The sequence below is a fragment of the Malaclemys terrapin genome, chromosome 2 (assembly GCF_027887155.1).
Source record: "Malaclemys terrapin pileata isolate rMalTer1 chromosome 2, rMalTer1.hap1, whole genome shotgun sequence".
NCBI classification, from domain to species: Eukaryota; Metazoa; Chordata; order Testudines; family Emydidae; genus Malaclemys; species Malaclemys terrapin.
In genome coordinates, this window is record NC_071506.1 from 29,181,102 (window position 1) to 29,199,490 (window position 18,389).

Here is an 18,389-nt window from a genome sequence, read left to right on the forward strand (position 1 = left end):
ACTTAACGATCTTGAGTAATTTTGTATTGTCTGCAGAATTTGCCACCTGCCTGTTTACCCCTTTTTCCAGATCATTTATGAATATGTTTAATAGCACTGGCCCCAGTACAGATCCCTGAGAGACACCGTTGTTTACCTCTCTCCATTCTGAAAAGTGACTATTTGTCCCTACCTTTTGTTTCTTGTCTTTTAACCAGTTAGTGATCCATGAGAGGACCTTCCATCTTGTCCCATGACTTCTTACTTTGCTAAAGAGCCTTTGGTGAAGGACCTTGTCAAAGGCTTTCTGAACATACAAGTACAGTATATCCACTGTCTCATCCTTGTCCACATGTTTGTTGACCCACACAAAGAACTCAAATAAATTGGCGAGTCATGGTTTCCCTTTACAACTTCCAGTGATAATGGCAATACTCGTTGCCTGATGTTTCCCACAGGGAAAAAGATAATTCACAATTAGCAAAAGTGCTTTTTAACTCTCAGTTAACATAAAAATCTCTTGCCGTTTTTGAAAAAAAAAAATAAGGAGAGTGAAAGTTCACAGATTCCAAGGCCACAAGGAACCATTGTGACCATCTAGTCTGAACTCCTGTATAACACAGACCACAGAACTTGATCATCTAGTCTGAACTCCTGTATAACACAGACCACAGAACTTTTCCAAAATTATTTCTAGAACAGATCTTTTTAAAAAGATTCATAGATTCATAGATTCATAGATTCATAGATTCTAGGACTGGAAGGGACCTCGAGAGGTCATCGAGTCCAGTCCCCTGCCCGCATGGCAGGACCAAATACTGCCTAGACCATCCCTAGTAGACATTTATCTAACCTACCCTTAAATATCTCCAGAGACGGAGATTCCACAACCTCCCTAGGCAATTTGTTCCAGTGTTTAACCACCCTGACAGTTAGGAACTTTTTCCTAATGTCCAATCTAGACCTCCCTTGCTGCAGTTTAAACCCATTGTTTCTGGTTCTATCCTTAGAGGCTAAGGTGAACAAGTTCTCTCCCTCCTCCTTATGACACCCTTTTATATACCTGAAAACTGCTATCATGTCCCCTCTCAGTCTTCTCTTTTCCAAACTAAACAAACCCAATTCTTTCAGCCTTCCTTCATAGGTCATGTTCTCAAGACCTTTAATCATTCTTGTTGCTCTTCTTTGGACCCTTTCCAGTTTCTCCACATCTTTTTTAAAATGCGGCGCCCAGAACTGGACACAATACTCCAGCTGAGGCCTAACCAGAGCAGAGTAGAGCGGAAGAATGACTTCTCGTGTCTTGCTCACAACACACCTGTTAATGCATCCCAGAATCATGTTTGCTTTTTTTGCAACAGCATCACACTGTTGACTCATATTTAGCTTGTGGTCCACTATAACCCCTAGATCCCTTTCTGCCGTACTCCTTCCTAGACAGTCTTTTCCCATTCTGTATGTGTGAAATTGATTTTTCCTTCCTAAGTGGAGCACTTTGCATTTGTCTTTGTTAAACTTCATCCTGTTTAACTCAGACCATTTCTCCAATTTGTCCAGATCATTTTGAATTATGACCCTGTCCTCCAAAGTAGTTGCAATCCCTCCCAGTTTGGTATCATCCGCAAACTTAATAAGCGTACTTTCTATGCCAATATCTAAGTCGTTGATGAAGATATTGAACAGAGCCGGTCCCAAAACAGACCCCTGCGGTACCCCACTCGTTACGCCTTTCCAGCAGGATTGGGAACCATTAATAACAACTCTCTGAGTACGATTATCCAGCCAGTTATGCACCCACCTTATAGTAGCCCCATCTAATTTGTATTTGCCTAGTTTATCGATAAGAATATCATGCGAGACCGTATCAAATGCCTTACTAAAGTCTAGGTATACCACATCCACCGCTTCACCCTTATCCACAAGGCTCGTTATCCTATCAAAGAAAGCTATCAGATTGGTTTGACATGATTTGTTCTTCACAAATCCATGCTGGCTATTCCCTATCACCTTACCACCTTCCAAGTGTTGGCAGATGATTTCCTTAATTACTTGCTCCATTATCTTCCCTGGCACAGAAGTTAAACTAACTGGTCTGTAGTTACCTGGGTTGTTTTTAGTTCCCTTTTTATAGATGGGCACTATATTTGCCCTTTTCCAGTCTTCTGGAATCTCTCCCGTCTCCCATGACTTTCCAAAGATAATAGCTAGAGGCTCAGATACCTCCTCTATTAGCTCCTTGAGTATTCTAGGATGCATTTCATCAGGCCCGGGTGACTTGCAGGCATCTAACTTTTCTAAGTGATTTTTAACTTGTTCTTTTTTTATTTTATCCGCTAAACCTACCCCCTTCCCATTAGCATTCACTATGTTAGGCATTCCTTCAGACTTCTCGGTGAAGACCGAAACAAAGAAGTCATTAAGCATCTCTGCCATTTCCAAGTTTCCTGTTACTGTTTCTCCCTCTTCACTAAGCAGTGGGCCTACCCTGTCTTTGGTCTTCCTCTTGCTTCTAATGTATTGATAAAAAGTCTTCTTGTTTCCTTTTATTCCCGTAGCTAGTTTGAGCTCATTTTGTGCCTTTGCCTTTCTAATCTTGCCCCTGCATTCCTGTGTTGTTTGCCTATATTCATCCTTTGTAATCTGTCCTAGTTTCCATTTTTTATATGACTCCTTTTTATTTTTTAGATCGTGCAAGATCTCGTGGTTAAGCCAAGGTGGTCTTTTGCCACATTTTCTATCTTTCCTAACCAGCGGAATAGCTTGCTTTTGGGCCCTTAATAGTGTCCCTTTGAAAAACTGCCAACTCTCCTCAGTTGTTTTTCCCCTCAGTCTTGATTCCCATGGGACCTTACCTATCAGCTCTCTGAGCTTCCCAAAATCTGCCTTCCTGAAATCCATTGTCTCTATTTTGCTGTTCTCCCTTCTACCCTTCTTTAGAATTGCAAAGTCTATGATTTCATGATCACTTTCACCCAGGCTGCCTTCTACTTTCACATTCTCAACGAGTTCCTCCCTATTTGTTAAAATCAAGTCTAGAACAGCTTCCCCCCTAGTAGCTTTTTCAACCTTCTGAAATAAAAAGTTGTCTCCAATGCAGTCCAAGAATTTGTTGGATAGTCTGTTCCCCGCTGTGTTATTTTCCCAACATATATCCGGATAGTTGAAGTCCCCCATCACCACCAAGTCTTGGGCTTTGGATGATTTTGTTAGTTGCTTGAAAAAAGCCTCATCCACCTCTTCCACCTGGTTAGGTGGCCTGTAGTAGACGCCTAGCATGACATCTCCCTTGTTTTTTGCCCCTTTAAGCCTAACCCAGAGACTCTCAACACTTCCGTCTCCTATGTCCATCTCTACCTCTGTCCAAGTGTGTACATTTTTAATATATAAGGCAACACCTCCTCCCTTTTTCCCCTGTCTATCCTTCCTGAGCAAGCTGTACCCATCCACACCAACATTCCAATCATGTGTATTATCCCACCAAGTTTCAGTGATGCCAACAATGTCATAGTTGTATTTATTTATTAGCACTTCCAGTTCTTCCTGCTTATTCCCCATACTTCTCGCATTTGTATATAGGCATCTAAAATACTGGTTTGATCTTTCCTCCCAGTTTTTTCCTGACTCTCCTTTCTCTCTGCCAATATAGCCCACACTCCCTCTTGTTTCCGACTCATTTCCCCGGTCTCCATGTTCCCCACTTACCTGTGGGCTTTGCTCACCTGTCCCCGTCGAACCTAGTTTAAAGCCCTCCTCACTAGGTTAGCCAGTCTGTGTCCGAATAGGGTCTTCCCTCTCCTCGAAAGGTGAACGCCATCTCTGCCTAGCAGTCCTTCCTCGAATAGCATCCCGTGGTCTAGGAAGCCAAAGCCCTCCTGGCGACACCATCTTCGCAGCCAGGCATTCACCTCCATGATGCATCTGTCTCTGCCCGGGCCCCTACCTTTAACAGGAAGAATTGAAGAGAATACCACCTGTGCTCCAAACTCCTTCACCCGTGCTCCCAGAGCCCTGTAGTCACTCTTGATCCGCTCAGTGTCACACCGCGCAGTATCATTTGTGCCCACATGGATGAGTAGCATGGGGTAGTAGTCAGAGGGCCGGATAATCCTCGACAATGCCTCCGTAACGTCTCGGATACGGGCCCCCGGCAGGCAGCATACCTCTCGAGATGAAATGTCAGGGCGACAGATGGGCGCCTCCGTCCCCCTCAGCAGAGAGTCTCCGACCACCACTACCCTACGTTTCCTATTCGCAGTGGTGGCAGCAGACTCTCCAGCCTTAGGGGTACGAGGCTTCTCCTCCTTTACTGTAGGGAGTGATTCCTTCTTTCCTGTATCAAGAAGAGCATAACGGTTACCTATAACCACGGCAGGAGGGTTCGGAGCAAGGGTGGAGCACTGCCTGCTGCCAGAAGTAACCAGCTGCCAGCGTCCACCCTGAGCCATCTCCTCCTCCACCAGTGGTGTATCAGCAGTCCTGTGTACTGGGACAGCTACCTCAGCTGTCTCCACATGGACACTGTCGAGGAATTGCTCGTGGATACGGATGCTCCTCAACCTAGCCACCTCCTCCTGTAGCTCTCTCACCTGCTGCCTGAGAGATTCCACCAGCAGGCACCTTTCACATTGGATGGTCCCCCCAGCCTGGATATCCGTAAGTGGAAATTGCAAGTTACAGTCTTTGCAAAACCACACCAGGATCTGGGTAGAGGCATCCATGCTTAGGCACTCTGTCTGGCTACAGGCACAGGTGGAGGAGACAGTAGCAGTGCTGGCACAGGTGTTGCGGGTCTTCCTAACCATCGTAAGCCTCCCTCTGTCAAACTCCCGTCTGCAGCCCCCTGTCAGCTGAAAGGGTTGTTTAAGCAAACAGTTAGAATGTAGTTGCTTTATAGGTATTAAGGGGAATCAAGAGAAAACAGATGGAACCGGCAAGGGACCCTCGCCCCCTTCCTGCTCCCCTTCCAAACTCCCTTGCGAAACTCCCTGTTAGCAGCCCCTGTTCGCAAAGCCAACATCCAGTCTTGATTTAAAAATTGCCAATGATGGAAAATCCATCAGAATCCTTGGTAAATTGTTCCAGAGATTGTATTTGAAGACATATCATAACCGCTTTTAATCCATTTAATGTGTACCATGTTAGTTTGATATCAATCTTATTTTTCAATCAAAATAACATAAAGTACAAAATAAAGTACACCTTTTGGAAGTCTAAGTATATTACATCAACACTGTTACCTTTAAAAAGCAACAGAGAGTCCTGTGGCACCTTTAAGACTAACAGATGTATTGGAGCATAATCCATCTTGACTGTTCCTGATCACCTTCCTCTCCTCCAAGTGCTTCAAAATGGATTTGTTGAGGACCTGCTCCATGATTTTTCTGGGGACTGAGTTGAGGCTGACCGGTCTGTAGTTCCCTGGATTCTCCTTCTTCCCTTTTTAAAAGATGGGCACTACATTAGCCTTTTTCCAGTCATCCGGGACCTCCCCGATGACCACAAGTTTTGAAAGATAATGGCCAATGGCTCTGCAATCACATCAGCCAACTCCCTCAGCACCCTCGGATGCATTAGATCCAGACCCATGGACTTGTGCATGTCCAGCTTTTCTAACCTTAACTTGTTCTTTCACCACTGAGGACTGCTCACCTCCTCCCCATACTGTGCTGTCCAGTGCAGCAGTCTGGGAGCTGACCTTGTCTGTGAAGACAGAGGCAAAAAAAGTATTGAGTACTTCAGCTTTGTCCACATCATCTGTCACGAGGTTGTCTTCCCCATTTGGTAAGGGTCCCACACTTTCCCTGACCTTCTTCTTGTTGCTAACATACCTGTAGAAACCCTTCTTGTTACCCTTCACATCCCTTGCTAGCTGCAACTCCAATTGTGCTTTGGTCTTCCTGATTACACTCCTGCATGCTTGAGCAAAATTTTTATACTCCTCCCTAGTCATCTGTCCAAGTTTCCACTTCTTGTAAGCTTCCTTTTTGTGTTTAAGCTCACAGAAGATTTCTCTGTTAAGCCAAGTTGGTTGCCTGCTATATTTGCTCTTCTTTCTGCACATCTGAATGGTTTGTTCCTGCGCCCTTAATAAGGCTTCTTTAAAATACAGCCAGCTCTCCTGGACTCATTTCCCCCTCTTATTAGCTTCCCAGGGGATCCTGCCCATCAGTTCTCTGACGGAGTCAAAGTCTGCTTTTCTGAAGTCCAGAGTCCATGTTCTGCAGCTCTCCTTTCTTCCTTGTGTCAGGATCCTGAACTTGACCATCTCATGGTTGCTGCTGCCCAGGTTGCCATCCACTTCTACTCCCCTACCAATTCTTCCCTGTTTGTGAGCAGCAGGTCAAGAGGAGCATGGCCCCTAGATGGTTCCTCCAGCACTTGCACCAGGAAGTTGTCCCCAACACTCTCCAAAAACTTCCTGGATTGTCTGTGTACTACTGTATTGCTCTGCCAGCAGATATCAGGGTGACTGAAGTCCCCCATGAGAACTGAGGCCTGTGATCGGACAACTAACAGAAATGGCCAGAAGAAAGCCTCATCTACCTCATCCTCCTGGTCTGGTGGTCTATAGCAGACACCCACCACAACATCACCCCTGTTGCTCTCGCCTCTGAACTTAACCCAAAGACTCTCAGCAGGCTTTTCACCAGTTTCATACTGGAGCTCTGAGCCTGCTTTCTCTTACATACAGTGCAACTCCTCCACCTTTTCTCCCCTGCATGTCCTTCCTGAACAGTTTATACCCATCCATGATAGTGCTCCAGTCATGTGAGTTACCCAACCAAGTCTCTGTTATTCCAATGCCAGGACTTCCCATTCTTCCTGCTTGTATCACAGGCTTCTTGCATTCGTGTACAGGCATCTAAGATAACTAGCCAATTGTGCTACTTTCTCAGTGAATCAGGAGGCCTCCCCTTCCCCTTCTGACTCATTGGTGGCTAGCTCACTAGGAAACTTCCTCCTTCTGACTCACTGGTGGCTAGCTGCTTTCTTCTTTTAACATGGGGTACTGATATTTCCCAAAACTGGCAGTCTAGTAACTTCTCAGCTTCTCCGATTACCAGTAGCATTGCTATTTGTTGCTCCCATTCAATTGTCCAATTCAAGAATCTTTTTAAATTAAATTTAAATTAAATTAATGGAGATATCCCATCTCCTAGAACTGGAAGGGACCTTGAAAGATCATCGAGTCCAGCCCCCTGCCTTCACTAGCAGGACCAAGTACTGATTTTTGCCCCAGATCCCTAAGTGGCCCCCTCAAGGATTGAACTCACAACCCTGGGTTTAGCAGGCCAATGCTCAAACCACTGAGCTATCCCTCCCCCAGCACAGTCACCAACTTCCACTTCATACACAGGAAGTCTCTTCTGACTTCAGGCAAAAAAGAAAACATGGCACAGCCATTACATCGTGGTCATTCTGGAATCACAAGTAGAGGTGAACCTTGAAGGAAAGCCTCTTGCGTTCCCTCTCTCAACTCCCTCTGAAACGCCCCCTGTTAGGCACGTCTGTTTGTGACTAATTTATGTGGGTTGCCTCTCTTACTTGGAAATAGAATATTCCCTTTTCTTTGGAAGCAAGGCTTTGTAAAACAAGTGTTTTCCTTTAGTTTAATGCCTTAACCTGGCCTCCCTCCCCCTTTGCACCCATTTAAAATATTTACTTTCAAGGAAAGAGGAAATGAGTGAGCAAAATCAGAAAAAGGAATGAAGTGGTAGAAAATGGCACTTTAATCAGTGTCATGATGTAGGCCCTATCTGACCTTCATAGAAAATACCCACCACTAATTTGTTAAGAGTCAGATTTCTTCAACATTTCTTCAGATTAAAAGGTGCATTGCTTTTTGAGTGGTAACATGAATATGAATGGGTCCGCTCACAAAGTAAGCAATTACTTAGCATGAGAAAGAATGACAAAATATGGTCCTAAATAATTATACATAAATTCCAGCTGTAAACATGTACTTATTTCTTTGGTGGGTTAAGAGAGTGTTTAAACTATGCCATTAGTATATACCAGAGAGCATTAATCCAAATATTTTGTTTTCCTCTGAATCCTCGGAATGCATATTGGGTACAGTTTCTATCTCAATTTATGTAAATGATTTCTAATATAAATTTGCTAATTCAAATGTGAATATTTGTTAAACTAGTCACAAGCAATTTTGATGTTTCAGGAGCCTATTGCAATGTAATCCCTGAGTGTCAGTGTCGCTGTGTGCCCGTGGCTAAATGTTTGCACTGTAACCTCTAATGAATGTATAACATGCTGTACCATAAACATTTCCTTTTCTTGAATTGTGGTGGAAGTGTGGACATAAAGGGTTAAACATTTAAATGGACAATGAGGTTATCTACAATTACACTAGACAGTGCTAATACTACTTGCTGCTGCTTCTACTACTAATAACAATGGGAAGTTAGGCCCTCAGGATCAGGGAGTAAGCTAATCAGTGATGAATAGATGTTGGTGTATCAGGGTCACATACTCTCCCTTTCTGCATATGGTGCAATGCCTCATTTTCCCTTTGGCTGACTTAATAAATGGCTGACCACAATGTCAATATTCAACAGCCACATACATGGTTCCTTCCTAGGATTTCCTTCACTTTTGTGTCAGGGCTTCCCAAGTCCTTTTGGCTCTTGTACTGGGCTTCTCGGTCACCATTGCCTTTCTCCAACAGCTTTTCTTGTTGAATCTCCCCATCTTTGTGTTCATGCTTGACCATCAGCTCTTGCAGACCAGCTTGGAGAGCTTTCCCCAGCACCTCCTGTTCCTTGCAAGTCTCTCCTGATCTGTTAGTCCCTGCTGGAGAGACAGGAAGACTTATTTTCTATATCCTGTTAGTCACATGCTTTGTCCCAGTCTTGTGTCCCAGCACTATAGCTTACATCCATCCCTCGGGAGAATATCTCCCTGAGTTCCCAGCTTTTAAAGGTCAAAGTCTGTAACACGTGTGCAACTTCTCAGATACATCCGGTATTGGCCGCTGCTGGAGTGAGGATATTGTCCTGGATGGACTCTGATCCAGTATATCAACTCATTTCCTATGTAACCTCTGTGCAAAGCCCCAGTGAATGGGCTTTGCACAAAGGACCTGAAGGGGTTCTGAGGTGCTGAGGGAAAAGAAACTTCTGCCTTCAAATCTGTGGTTAAGTGCAGAGCAGCTGTGTAACCATCACAGGTAAGTTAATACAGCTTATGGGAGCTTTAGTAACAGATAGGTCTCCTGTATATCTACTGTGTTGTTGGAGATCCATTAGGCACTCCTGTACTGCCTCCAGCGCATTGGCAAACACCTCCAAATGGAGTGTCACTACTTGTCCATGTGTATGCAGGACTCAGAGGTTGGGGGCAATGGTGGCTGGATGTGTGTCATGTCTGAATTTGGTTCCTTTTGTTAGTTCTAAATGTGATTTAAATTAGTGAATATCCCCTTGTTATTGTATTATGAGAAATGGTAGATGGGAATTATTAATTTAACTTCTATTTGCTATTCATTTGTGTATGCCTCTACTATTCCTCTTTGAACTAAATACTCCTGATATGAATCTCTTCCTATTTGGAAGTTTTTCTATGCCTCTGAATATTTTTGTTGTCCATCTCTGAATCCCTTCTTTGTCCACTATTTCTGTTATGAGACAGGGAGACCAGAACTGAATATATTGCAGGTGAGGGCATCCCATCAGCTTACATAGCAGTGTTAAAACATAATCAGCAATATCTTCCATCCCATTTCTTATGCAACCTAATAGTTTGTGCACTTTTTTAGACTACTGCTCTGCATTGAGCATAGCGAGCTCCCCAAATTGATATCTAGGGTCTTTTCTTGGGTGAATACAGTTAATTTAAAACCAATCTATGTGCCACGCCACCGTCGACTCCGCTTCCGCCTCTTGCCACGGTGGATTTCCGGAGTCGACGGCAGAGCCATCGGGGATCGATTTTATCACGTCGTCACTAGACGCGATAAGTCGATCCCCAATAGATCGATTGCTACTCACTGATCCGGCGGGTAGTGAAGACGTGCCCTTAGAGAGCTATGAGAGCCTTTCCTTGCTGCAGAGAAAGACTCCTACAGCAAGGAGCAGCTGGTGCTTTTCAGAAGTTCAGTGGTTTCTTTACTGCTTAGGCAGTGTCTTACCATCTACCTTGCTATTTACACCCATACTGAGGGGCGTGTAGTATATGCATTATACGTGCTACTGAAAGGAGTGTGCTGTGTAGATGTACTTTCAGCTTTGGTTTGAGCATCTGCAGAATAGTACTTTGTTTGTACTTGTGTTGGGCCCCAGCCTATTTATGTCAGCTAGGGGTTATTAGTTCTCAAATATAATAATACTTTAAATGAATATTGCTAACTATTTTCTTGATGATCATTTTAGCAAAAACATTTGACTGCAGTGGGATTATTTGCTGATTTTGACCACAATAGTACCCCCATCTGACTCCTATGCCTTTCATCCCAAAGCACTTCACAAAGTACATACATGGTACTGTAGCACTGCTGCCTTGCAACTTTTGTTCAAAACTTATGGAAAGAGAAATTTAGTACAGTGATGCTAGTGCAAATCCTTTGTCTTACAAAACTTATCAAAGGATTTCATGTTCTCACCCACAGAGTGGTTGAGCTTTTATAGAAATCGTGATGCCATAATTCACAGATACAGCAATGACTGTGGCCAAGTGCAGTGTGCTTTTAATATGTTAGTTAGATTCCATTTTTTTGTCATCTGAATCCAAGAAATCATCAGGGTTGATTTAGTAGGGTGATTTATTTTCTCCTCCTTATAAAAGGAAATCCAGTCATTTTGATCAGCACAAAATAAAAGCAGGAAATGTCATCTTGGTTATATCTTCCTTGTTAAGGCATTGCCAGCAGATCGAGGAACGTAATCATTCCCCTTTATTTGACATTGGTGAGGCCTCATCTAGAATACTGTGTCCAGTTTTGGGCCCCACACTACAAGAAGGATGTGGAAAAATTGGAAAGAGTCCAGCGGAGGGCAACAAAAATGATTAGGGGGCTGGAGCACATGACTTATGAGGAGAGGCTGAGGGAACTGGGATTGTTTAGTCTCCAGAAGAGAAGAATGAGGGGGGATTTGATAGCAGCCTTCAACTACCTGAACGGGGGTTCCAAAGAGGATGGAGCTCAGCTGTTCTCCGTGGTGGCAGATGACAAAACAAGGAGCAATGGTCTCAAGTTGCAGTGGGGGAGGTTCAGGTTGGATATTAGGAAACACTGTTTCACTAGGAGGGTGGTGAAGCACTGGAATGCGTTACCGAGGGACGTGGTGGAGTCTCCTTCCATGGAGATTTTTAAGGCCCAGCTTGACAAAGCCCTGGCTGGGATGATTTAGTTGGGAATTGGTCCTGCTTTGAGCAGGGGGTTGGACTAGATGACCTCTTGAGATCCCTTCCAAACCTGATATTCTATGATTCTATGATTCTAAGGTAAGGTGAGCGTCCAACATCAAATGTAGACCTGCAACAAATTGGAGCATCTCTTCTGTTTAAATTTCTTCAACAGAATAAGACACCCTCTCCCTCCTCCCCCCTTCCCCCCCAAAGCTGCTTCTTAAATCCATTCTGCAAAGAGCTCTAAAGCAACCGGATAATTGCTGCTGGGCTCATAATTCAGATTATAGCTATTAAAGAATACTTCAGTCATAGTTCAGTCCCTTCAGTATTTGTTGTCTTATTTTCCTGTCTCTCTCATCAGTTCATGTGAATGGAGGGGGAGAGGGGTGTGAGAGGGAGGAGAACAAGATTAAAAGCTTTGGGGAATCAATTTGTTGTCCACTAAATTTAGATTTTCTTATTCAAGTAGCTGTTGACTTGAAGTCTATTACCTCTGTTGCTCAAAGACAAAATCCTTTTAGGAATGCATAATTTGCTTCCCAATCAAGCTTTTGCTGTTCTGTTTCCTCTTCTGACCAGGGGATATGATCATCATCACAGAATATGAAATTGCCATTTATAGATCTTATCTTTACCATGACTGAGACCCTGGGGGGTTCCTCTTTGAAGAAAAAAGAGGGTCAAATTTCAGTTCATAATTGAACATCATACTTTCCCATTCCATAATTATCTGTAGTAAGCTTTTTGTCATCTGAATAATGAGAAATCACACACAATCCTTTTAATATTCTTAATGTGACAAAATCCTATTTATTTCAGATTTGTTTGCAAATGATTGAACACAAACAAAATGTATTTCATTTCTCAGTTGCAGTGACAGTGGTGTTTAAGGGGATTACAACATTCAAATAAAAAAACCAAACTATTGTTTAAACTCATCTCTTCTATGAAGAACTACATAAAATTTTGCATATATACATGAGCAAATAAACCTAACTATTATTTGTTACAAAATCAAGTAACCAATGAAACCAATATTTCCCATTCAATTTTAATTACTGGGAATTAAAAACAAATCTTTAGCTAACCTTTTAATTTTTGGCAGGGTCTTGAAGAACAATTTATTTTGCTTACCTGTATCTCCCCATTATATATAGAACCAGGGTTTGGAGTAAGGATCATAAGATGTTTCTTACTATTAATCTCATTTTTCACTTTCTCACTTCAAGCTATTGTTTCTAGAATAATAATAAAATATGGTGGATTCCTGGCAGCTATATTTTAAAGGAATGTTTGCCATTGACTGTAGTGGAGCCAGAATTTTGCCCATAGAATATAAAATCTAAGCAAGGTAACTTGATAGAATGAGACATCAAAGCCATCCAAAAATGTTTGGGCACATTTTTAAATCTTGACTCCTCTTTCTAACATAGTCTCCCATCATTGTCCCTCTGTTGCTCCTCTTTTATCCCTATACTGATCATTTTATTTTCTCCCCCTTCTATTTGTCTTTATTTTTCTTACTCTCTTTATTTGTTTCCCCTTCAGTTTCTGTCTCCCTTTTTTCCCCCCTTCCCTTTTTAACCTTCTCTTTGTGTCCCTATCTCCTTCGAGTCCCTTTCCCAAACACTTAATTTACATCTATATCGGTTTCAGTCTTGTGAATTCTATTACACTCAGTATCATAATATAGTTATTCTCTCAGAATCTGGGTACACGGATATCCATCCCAGTTTTGTTTTATGGTTTAATAGGTTATTGATTTGAGTGTTCACATCTGCGTGATTGGATGCTAATGATAACAGGAGTCTTTTAGTGTATTTTAAGCTGAAACTAGTTCAGAGAAGAATTTTAACCAGAACCCCTCCACAGAGTTTCGGAGTCAGAGTGAAGAATAACTTTCTTGTGGCCAACAGTGTCCATTGGGGTAGTGCCCACACTTTGCGTGTCCTCATGCCTCCAATAGAGGGCATAAAAAGTCACTTGTTAAGAGTAACAAGACGGGTTTCTTCAGGTCTGTTAACAAGAAGAAGAAAGTCAAGGAAAGTGTGGACCCCTTACTGAATGAGGGAGCAACCTAGTGACAGAGGATGTGGAAAAAGCTAATGTAGTCAATGCTTTTTTTGCCTCTGTCTTCACGGACAAGGTCAGCTCCCAGACTGCTGCATTGGGCAGCAGAGCATGGGGAGGAGGTGGCCAGCCCTCTGTGGAGAAAGAAGTGGTTTGGGACTATTTAGAAAAACTGGATGAGCACAAATCCCTGGGGCCAGATGCGCTGAATCCAAGGGTGCTAAAGGAGTTGGCTGATGTGATTGCAGAGCCTTTGGCCATTATCTTTGAAAACTCATGGTGACTGGGAGGTCCCAGATGACTGAAAAAAAGGCTAATGTAGTGCCCATCTTTTAAAAAGGGAAGAAGGAGGATCCGGGGAACTACAGGCCAGTCAGACTCACCTCAGTCCCTGGAAAAATCATGGAGCAGGTCCTCAAGAAAACAATTCTGAAGCACTTAGAAGAGAGGAAAGTGATCAGGAACAGTCAGCATGTATTCACCATATGCAAGTCATGCCTGACGAACCTAACTGCCTTCTATGATGAGATAACTGGCTCTGTGGATTAGGGGAAAGCAGTGGATCAATTATTCTTTGACTTTAGCAAAGCTTTTGATATGGTCTCCCACAGTATTCTTTCCAGCAAGTTAAAGAGGTATGGGCTGGATGAATGGACTATAAGGTGGATAGAAAGATGGCTAAATCGTCGGGCTCAACAGGTAGTGATCAATGGCTCCATGTCTAGTTGGCAGCCAGTATCAAGCAGAGTGCCCCCAGGGTTGGTCCTGGGGCTGATTTTGTTCAATATCTTTATTAATGATCTGGAGGATGGTGTGTACTGCACTCTCAGCAAATTTGCAGATGACTCTAAACTGGGAGGAGTGGTAGATACTCTGGAGGTAGGGATAGAATACAGAGGGACCTAGACAAATTAGAGGAACCTGATGAGGTTCAACAAGGACAAGTGCAGAGTCCTGCACTTAGGATGGAAGAATCCCATGCACTGCTACAAACTAGGGACCAAATGGCTAGGCAGCAGCTCTGCAGAAAAGGACCTAGAGGTTACAGTGGATGAGAAGCTGGATATGAGTCAACAGTGTGCTCTTGTTGCCAAGAAGGCTAACGGCATTTTGGGCTGTAGGGCCATTGTCAGCAGATCAAAGGATGTGATCATTCCCCTCTATTCGACATTGGTGAGGCCTCATCTGGAGTACTGGGTCCAGTTTTGGGCCCCACACTACAAGAAGGATGTGGAAAAATTGGAAAGAGTCCAGTGGAAGGCAACAAAAATGTGTAGGGGGCTGACTTATGAGGAGAGGCTGAGGGAACTAGGATTGTTTAGTCTGCAGAAGAGAAGAATGAAGGGGGATTTGATAGCTGCTTTCAACTACCTGAAAGGGGGTTCCAAAGAGGATGGATCTAGACTGTTCTCAGCAGTACCAGATGACATAACAAGGAGTAATGGTCTCAAGTTGCAACAGGGGAGTTTTAGGTTGGATATTAGGAAAAACTATTTGACTAGGAGGGTGATAAAGCACTGGAATGGGTTATCTAGGGAGGTGGTGGAATCTCCTTTCTTAGAGGTTTTTAAGGTCAGGCTTGACAAAGCCCTGGCTGGGATGATTTAGTTGGGAATTGGTCCTGCTTTGAGCAGGGGGTTGTACTAGATGACCTCCTGAGGTCCCTTCCAACCCTGATATTCTGTGATTCTATGACCAGCAGGGCCATCCCCAACCACTACTGAGTTCTTTCTCGCCAGCTGTGGCTATGAGTTGGAATTTGCAGTGACTGCTTCTTTGTACACTGTGTGCCCTTCTTTTATACATGAATTCTGTAAATGAAAAGTTAGGTACTTAGTTATATTCGGGCTTGTTTACACTTACAGCGCTTCAGTGTTAAAGCTCTGTCACTGTAGTGCTTGGTGAAGACGCTACCTGTGCCAATGAGAGAGCTTCTCCTATTGGTGTAGGTACTTTACCTCCCCTAGAGACAGTAGCTATGTCAATGGGAGAAGGCTTCCCATCAACATACTTCTGTCTGTACTGGGAGTTCAGTCAGTATACCTGTATGGTTCAGGGTCCACACCCGTGAGCAACATATTTATACTGACATACGTTTGTTTACCTGGGAGATACTGTCGGTACTATTTTGGTTGTCATGACAGAACATTAATCCCCAGATTTCAAGAACTACCTGTCTTGTGAGGTAGTAAGGCCCTTGAATAATGACTATGTACAGATCATTCTCAAAAAAGAGCAGAGAGTTTCATCTGAAAATGTTCTTCATAGAGAAGTCTTTGTGCCCTGCTTCTGATCATGGCTTGCTTGGGCAGACTTATATGATTACTCTTCTTCAAAGAGTGCTCCAGCTGCTACTACTAGTAGGGGCTGAAACCCTTTGTATAAAGACCAATCATCTACCTCTCGGAAAGCCTTGGGTGAGAGAGAGAAAAATTGCATCAGACTTATAGGAAAAAGAGACAGAGATCTGCTCCAGGCTTTCAGCTTCCAAGGCCCATAATCCTCCCTTTTGATTGAATAGCTCAAGATCTCAGACAAGTTCTTTTTCAATTGTCTTCTGCATATTCCCACTTTTGCAATGCATCGACTGAATGTAGCAGCCTGGTGGAACTCTGTAGCAGCAGTGCCCATAGGGAGCACCTTGCCCCTCTCATACACAGCTCTCAAGCACACTCAGAGTGTGTGGCTATAGGAAGAGTGCTAGTGCCACTGCAGTCTCAGTTCCTTCCAACTGCTGCAGCATTAGAATGTGTGAACCTCCTTAAATCCATTAGAATCGTGTAGCTATGTGCCTTAGTATTTAAAAAAAAAAAGTAATTATGGTTAGTAGTTAGGTTAAATTAGTTAGTATAAATAGTATAGGGGGTTTCTTAGTTAAGAATTTTACTGTCATGGCAGAAGCAAAGCTTCAAAAAATGTGTGTCCTGTCCAGCAGACTTCCAATCTTCTCATATGTACGAGTGCTTAAATGTTTGGGTGAAAATCATTCACCAGCACACTGTCAGATAAGCAGCACCTTCACTCCTTGTACCAGGAAGGAAAGACAAAATATACTGCAGAGCCTTCTATTCCTTATCAATAAACCTTTGGGATCTGATAGCTCTAAGGAATCTGATAGTAAGAATAGGAGACCAAAATAGGCTCCGACTATGTCCAGATCCAAAAAACCCTTTAGATCTGAGACAAGAGCTTCAGCTCTGGCGCCAGGTTCTAGTTACAAATCAACTGTAGTCTCCATGCCCAGATCCTTGGGTCTGACTTTAGCCACAGTACATTCCTCATCAGTCCTGTATCCAGACAAGCATCTACAGGATATGCAAAATATGTTGGGAACATCTAACTCAGTTCTGCGGAAAAGAAAGGACAAAGGGGGGAGGGATAGCTCAGTGGTTTGAGCATTGGCCTGCTAAACCCAGGGTTGTGAGTTCAATCCTTGAGGGAGCCACTTAAGGATATGAGGCAAAAATCAGTACTTGGTCCTGCTAGTGAAGGCAGGAGGCTGGACTCGATGACCTTTCAGGGACCATTCCCCAGTTCTAGGAGATAGGATATATCCATTAATTAAATTAAAGCATATATCCAGTGGCTCCTCTGATCACTTACAAATCACAGATCCAAAATTTAAATACTCAAGATGGATCTAAGAATATGGATTAAATGGTGAGACCTTTGAGTTCATTGGGGCAAGGCCATTTATATGTAATAGAGGTTACAGCTCAAATTCATCTGGATCCTTGTCCTTCTTCAGAGCTGATCGGATCACATTTCCTGCTGGACAAAAGACCAAAGTGAGAAGTGCAGAGAGAGGTCTCCAGAGTTGTCACCACCACCCCAGACCCCTATAGTGTCAGCAGGGAAGACTTGTCCTTCATTTTTGGGACCCCTTTTGGGTTTGGGGTCCCTACATTGTAAATCTCACCAATGGCTTCTATATCAGATCCAGGATCGGATTTGCAATTGGGAGGTTGAACTGGATCCTCTGATTATGTGGATACCAAATTGGGGAAGTTGGTAGGCCTGGCCTGTGCTTACGCCTTCTGTCTACTCTTGCCAGACTAGAAGGTCGAAATGTCTGATGCTGGAGCAACATCCTACACAATCTGTGGATCTGAGACGTATGGACCCAAGGGATACAGATCTGAATGTTACAGAATTCCACCTTCCCCACCCTTTCAAACATAGGCATTCTCAGAAGAGGATTACCAGGAGGGACCTCCACAGGATGACTTCCAACATGATATCACAGAGATAGAGTGGCTCATCTCTTGATGGCAACATCAAGATAGTGACAGCATCGTCTCCCGCCGAGGATGCAATTCAATTTCATGAATTGGTTGATAGGATGGCATCAACTTTAAAATTGTTATCAGTAGCTTTATAACTTTGGAGGAGCCTTCACATCCAGTTTTTGATATTCTGGCATCTACTGCCAAGGCTAAAGTCTCCTTGCTTATATTAGAAGGGCTGTGGCAACTGGCAAAATCCCTTTGGTCCAAACCACCTTCGTGTCAATCAATCTCTAAAAATATGGACAAATTATATCAAATCTCAAAGGAGGGATTTTCTTGTTTTTATGTACACCCTCAGCCAAACACTTTGGTTATAGCAGCAACAATGCAAAAGTCTAGATCAGGTTTTCAACCTTCCATCCCCATGGATATGGAGGGAAAACAGAGATTCCTTAGGCAGAAAATGAAATCTATCTGCATCCTGAAACATTCACATAGCTAGCTACCAAGCAGTTATGACTAGATATCAGTTTCAATTATGGGAGAAGATGGCTATCTTTACTACAAATTTACCAGAAGATCAGAGGAAATTAACATTATCCCTTATTAAGGAGGGCCAAAACGTGGCCAAGAATGCTCATAGGGCATCATTCATGACCCAGTCCCTGTGGAATTTGAATTTAGTACGAACTCAACACATTAATCTCCATTTGAGCCGTTATGGAATTGCTCCCTCTTTCATCTTTC

The 18,389-nt window shown here is 43.2% G+C and overlaps 1 protein-coding gene across 4 annotated transcripts in view; it reads left to right on the forward strand.

The window, feature by feature from the left end:
- CSMD3 (CUB and Sushi multiple domains 3) overlaps positions 1 to 18,389 on the forward strand; it is a 1,152,075-nt gene that overhangs the window by 737,747 nt on the left and 395,939 nt on the right. The window lies entirely within an intron of this gene.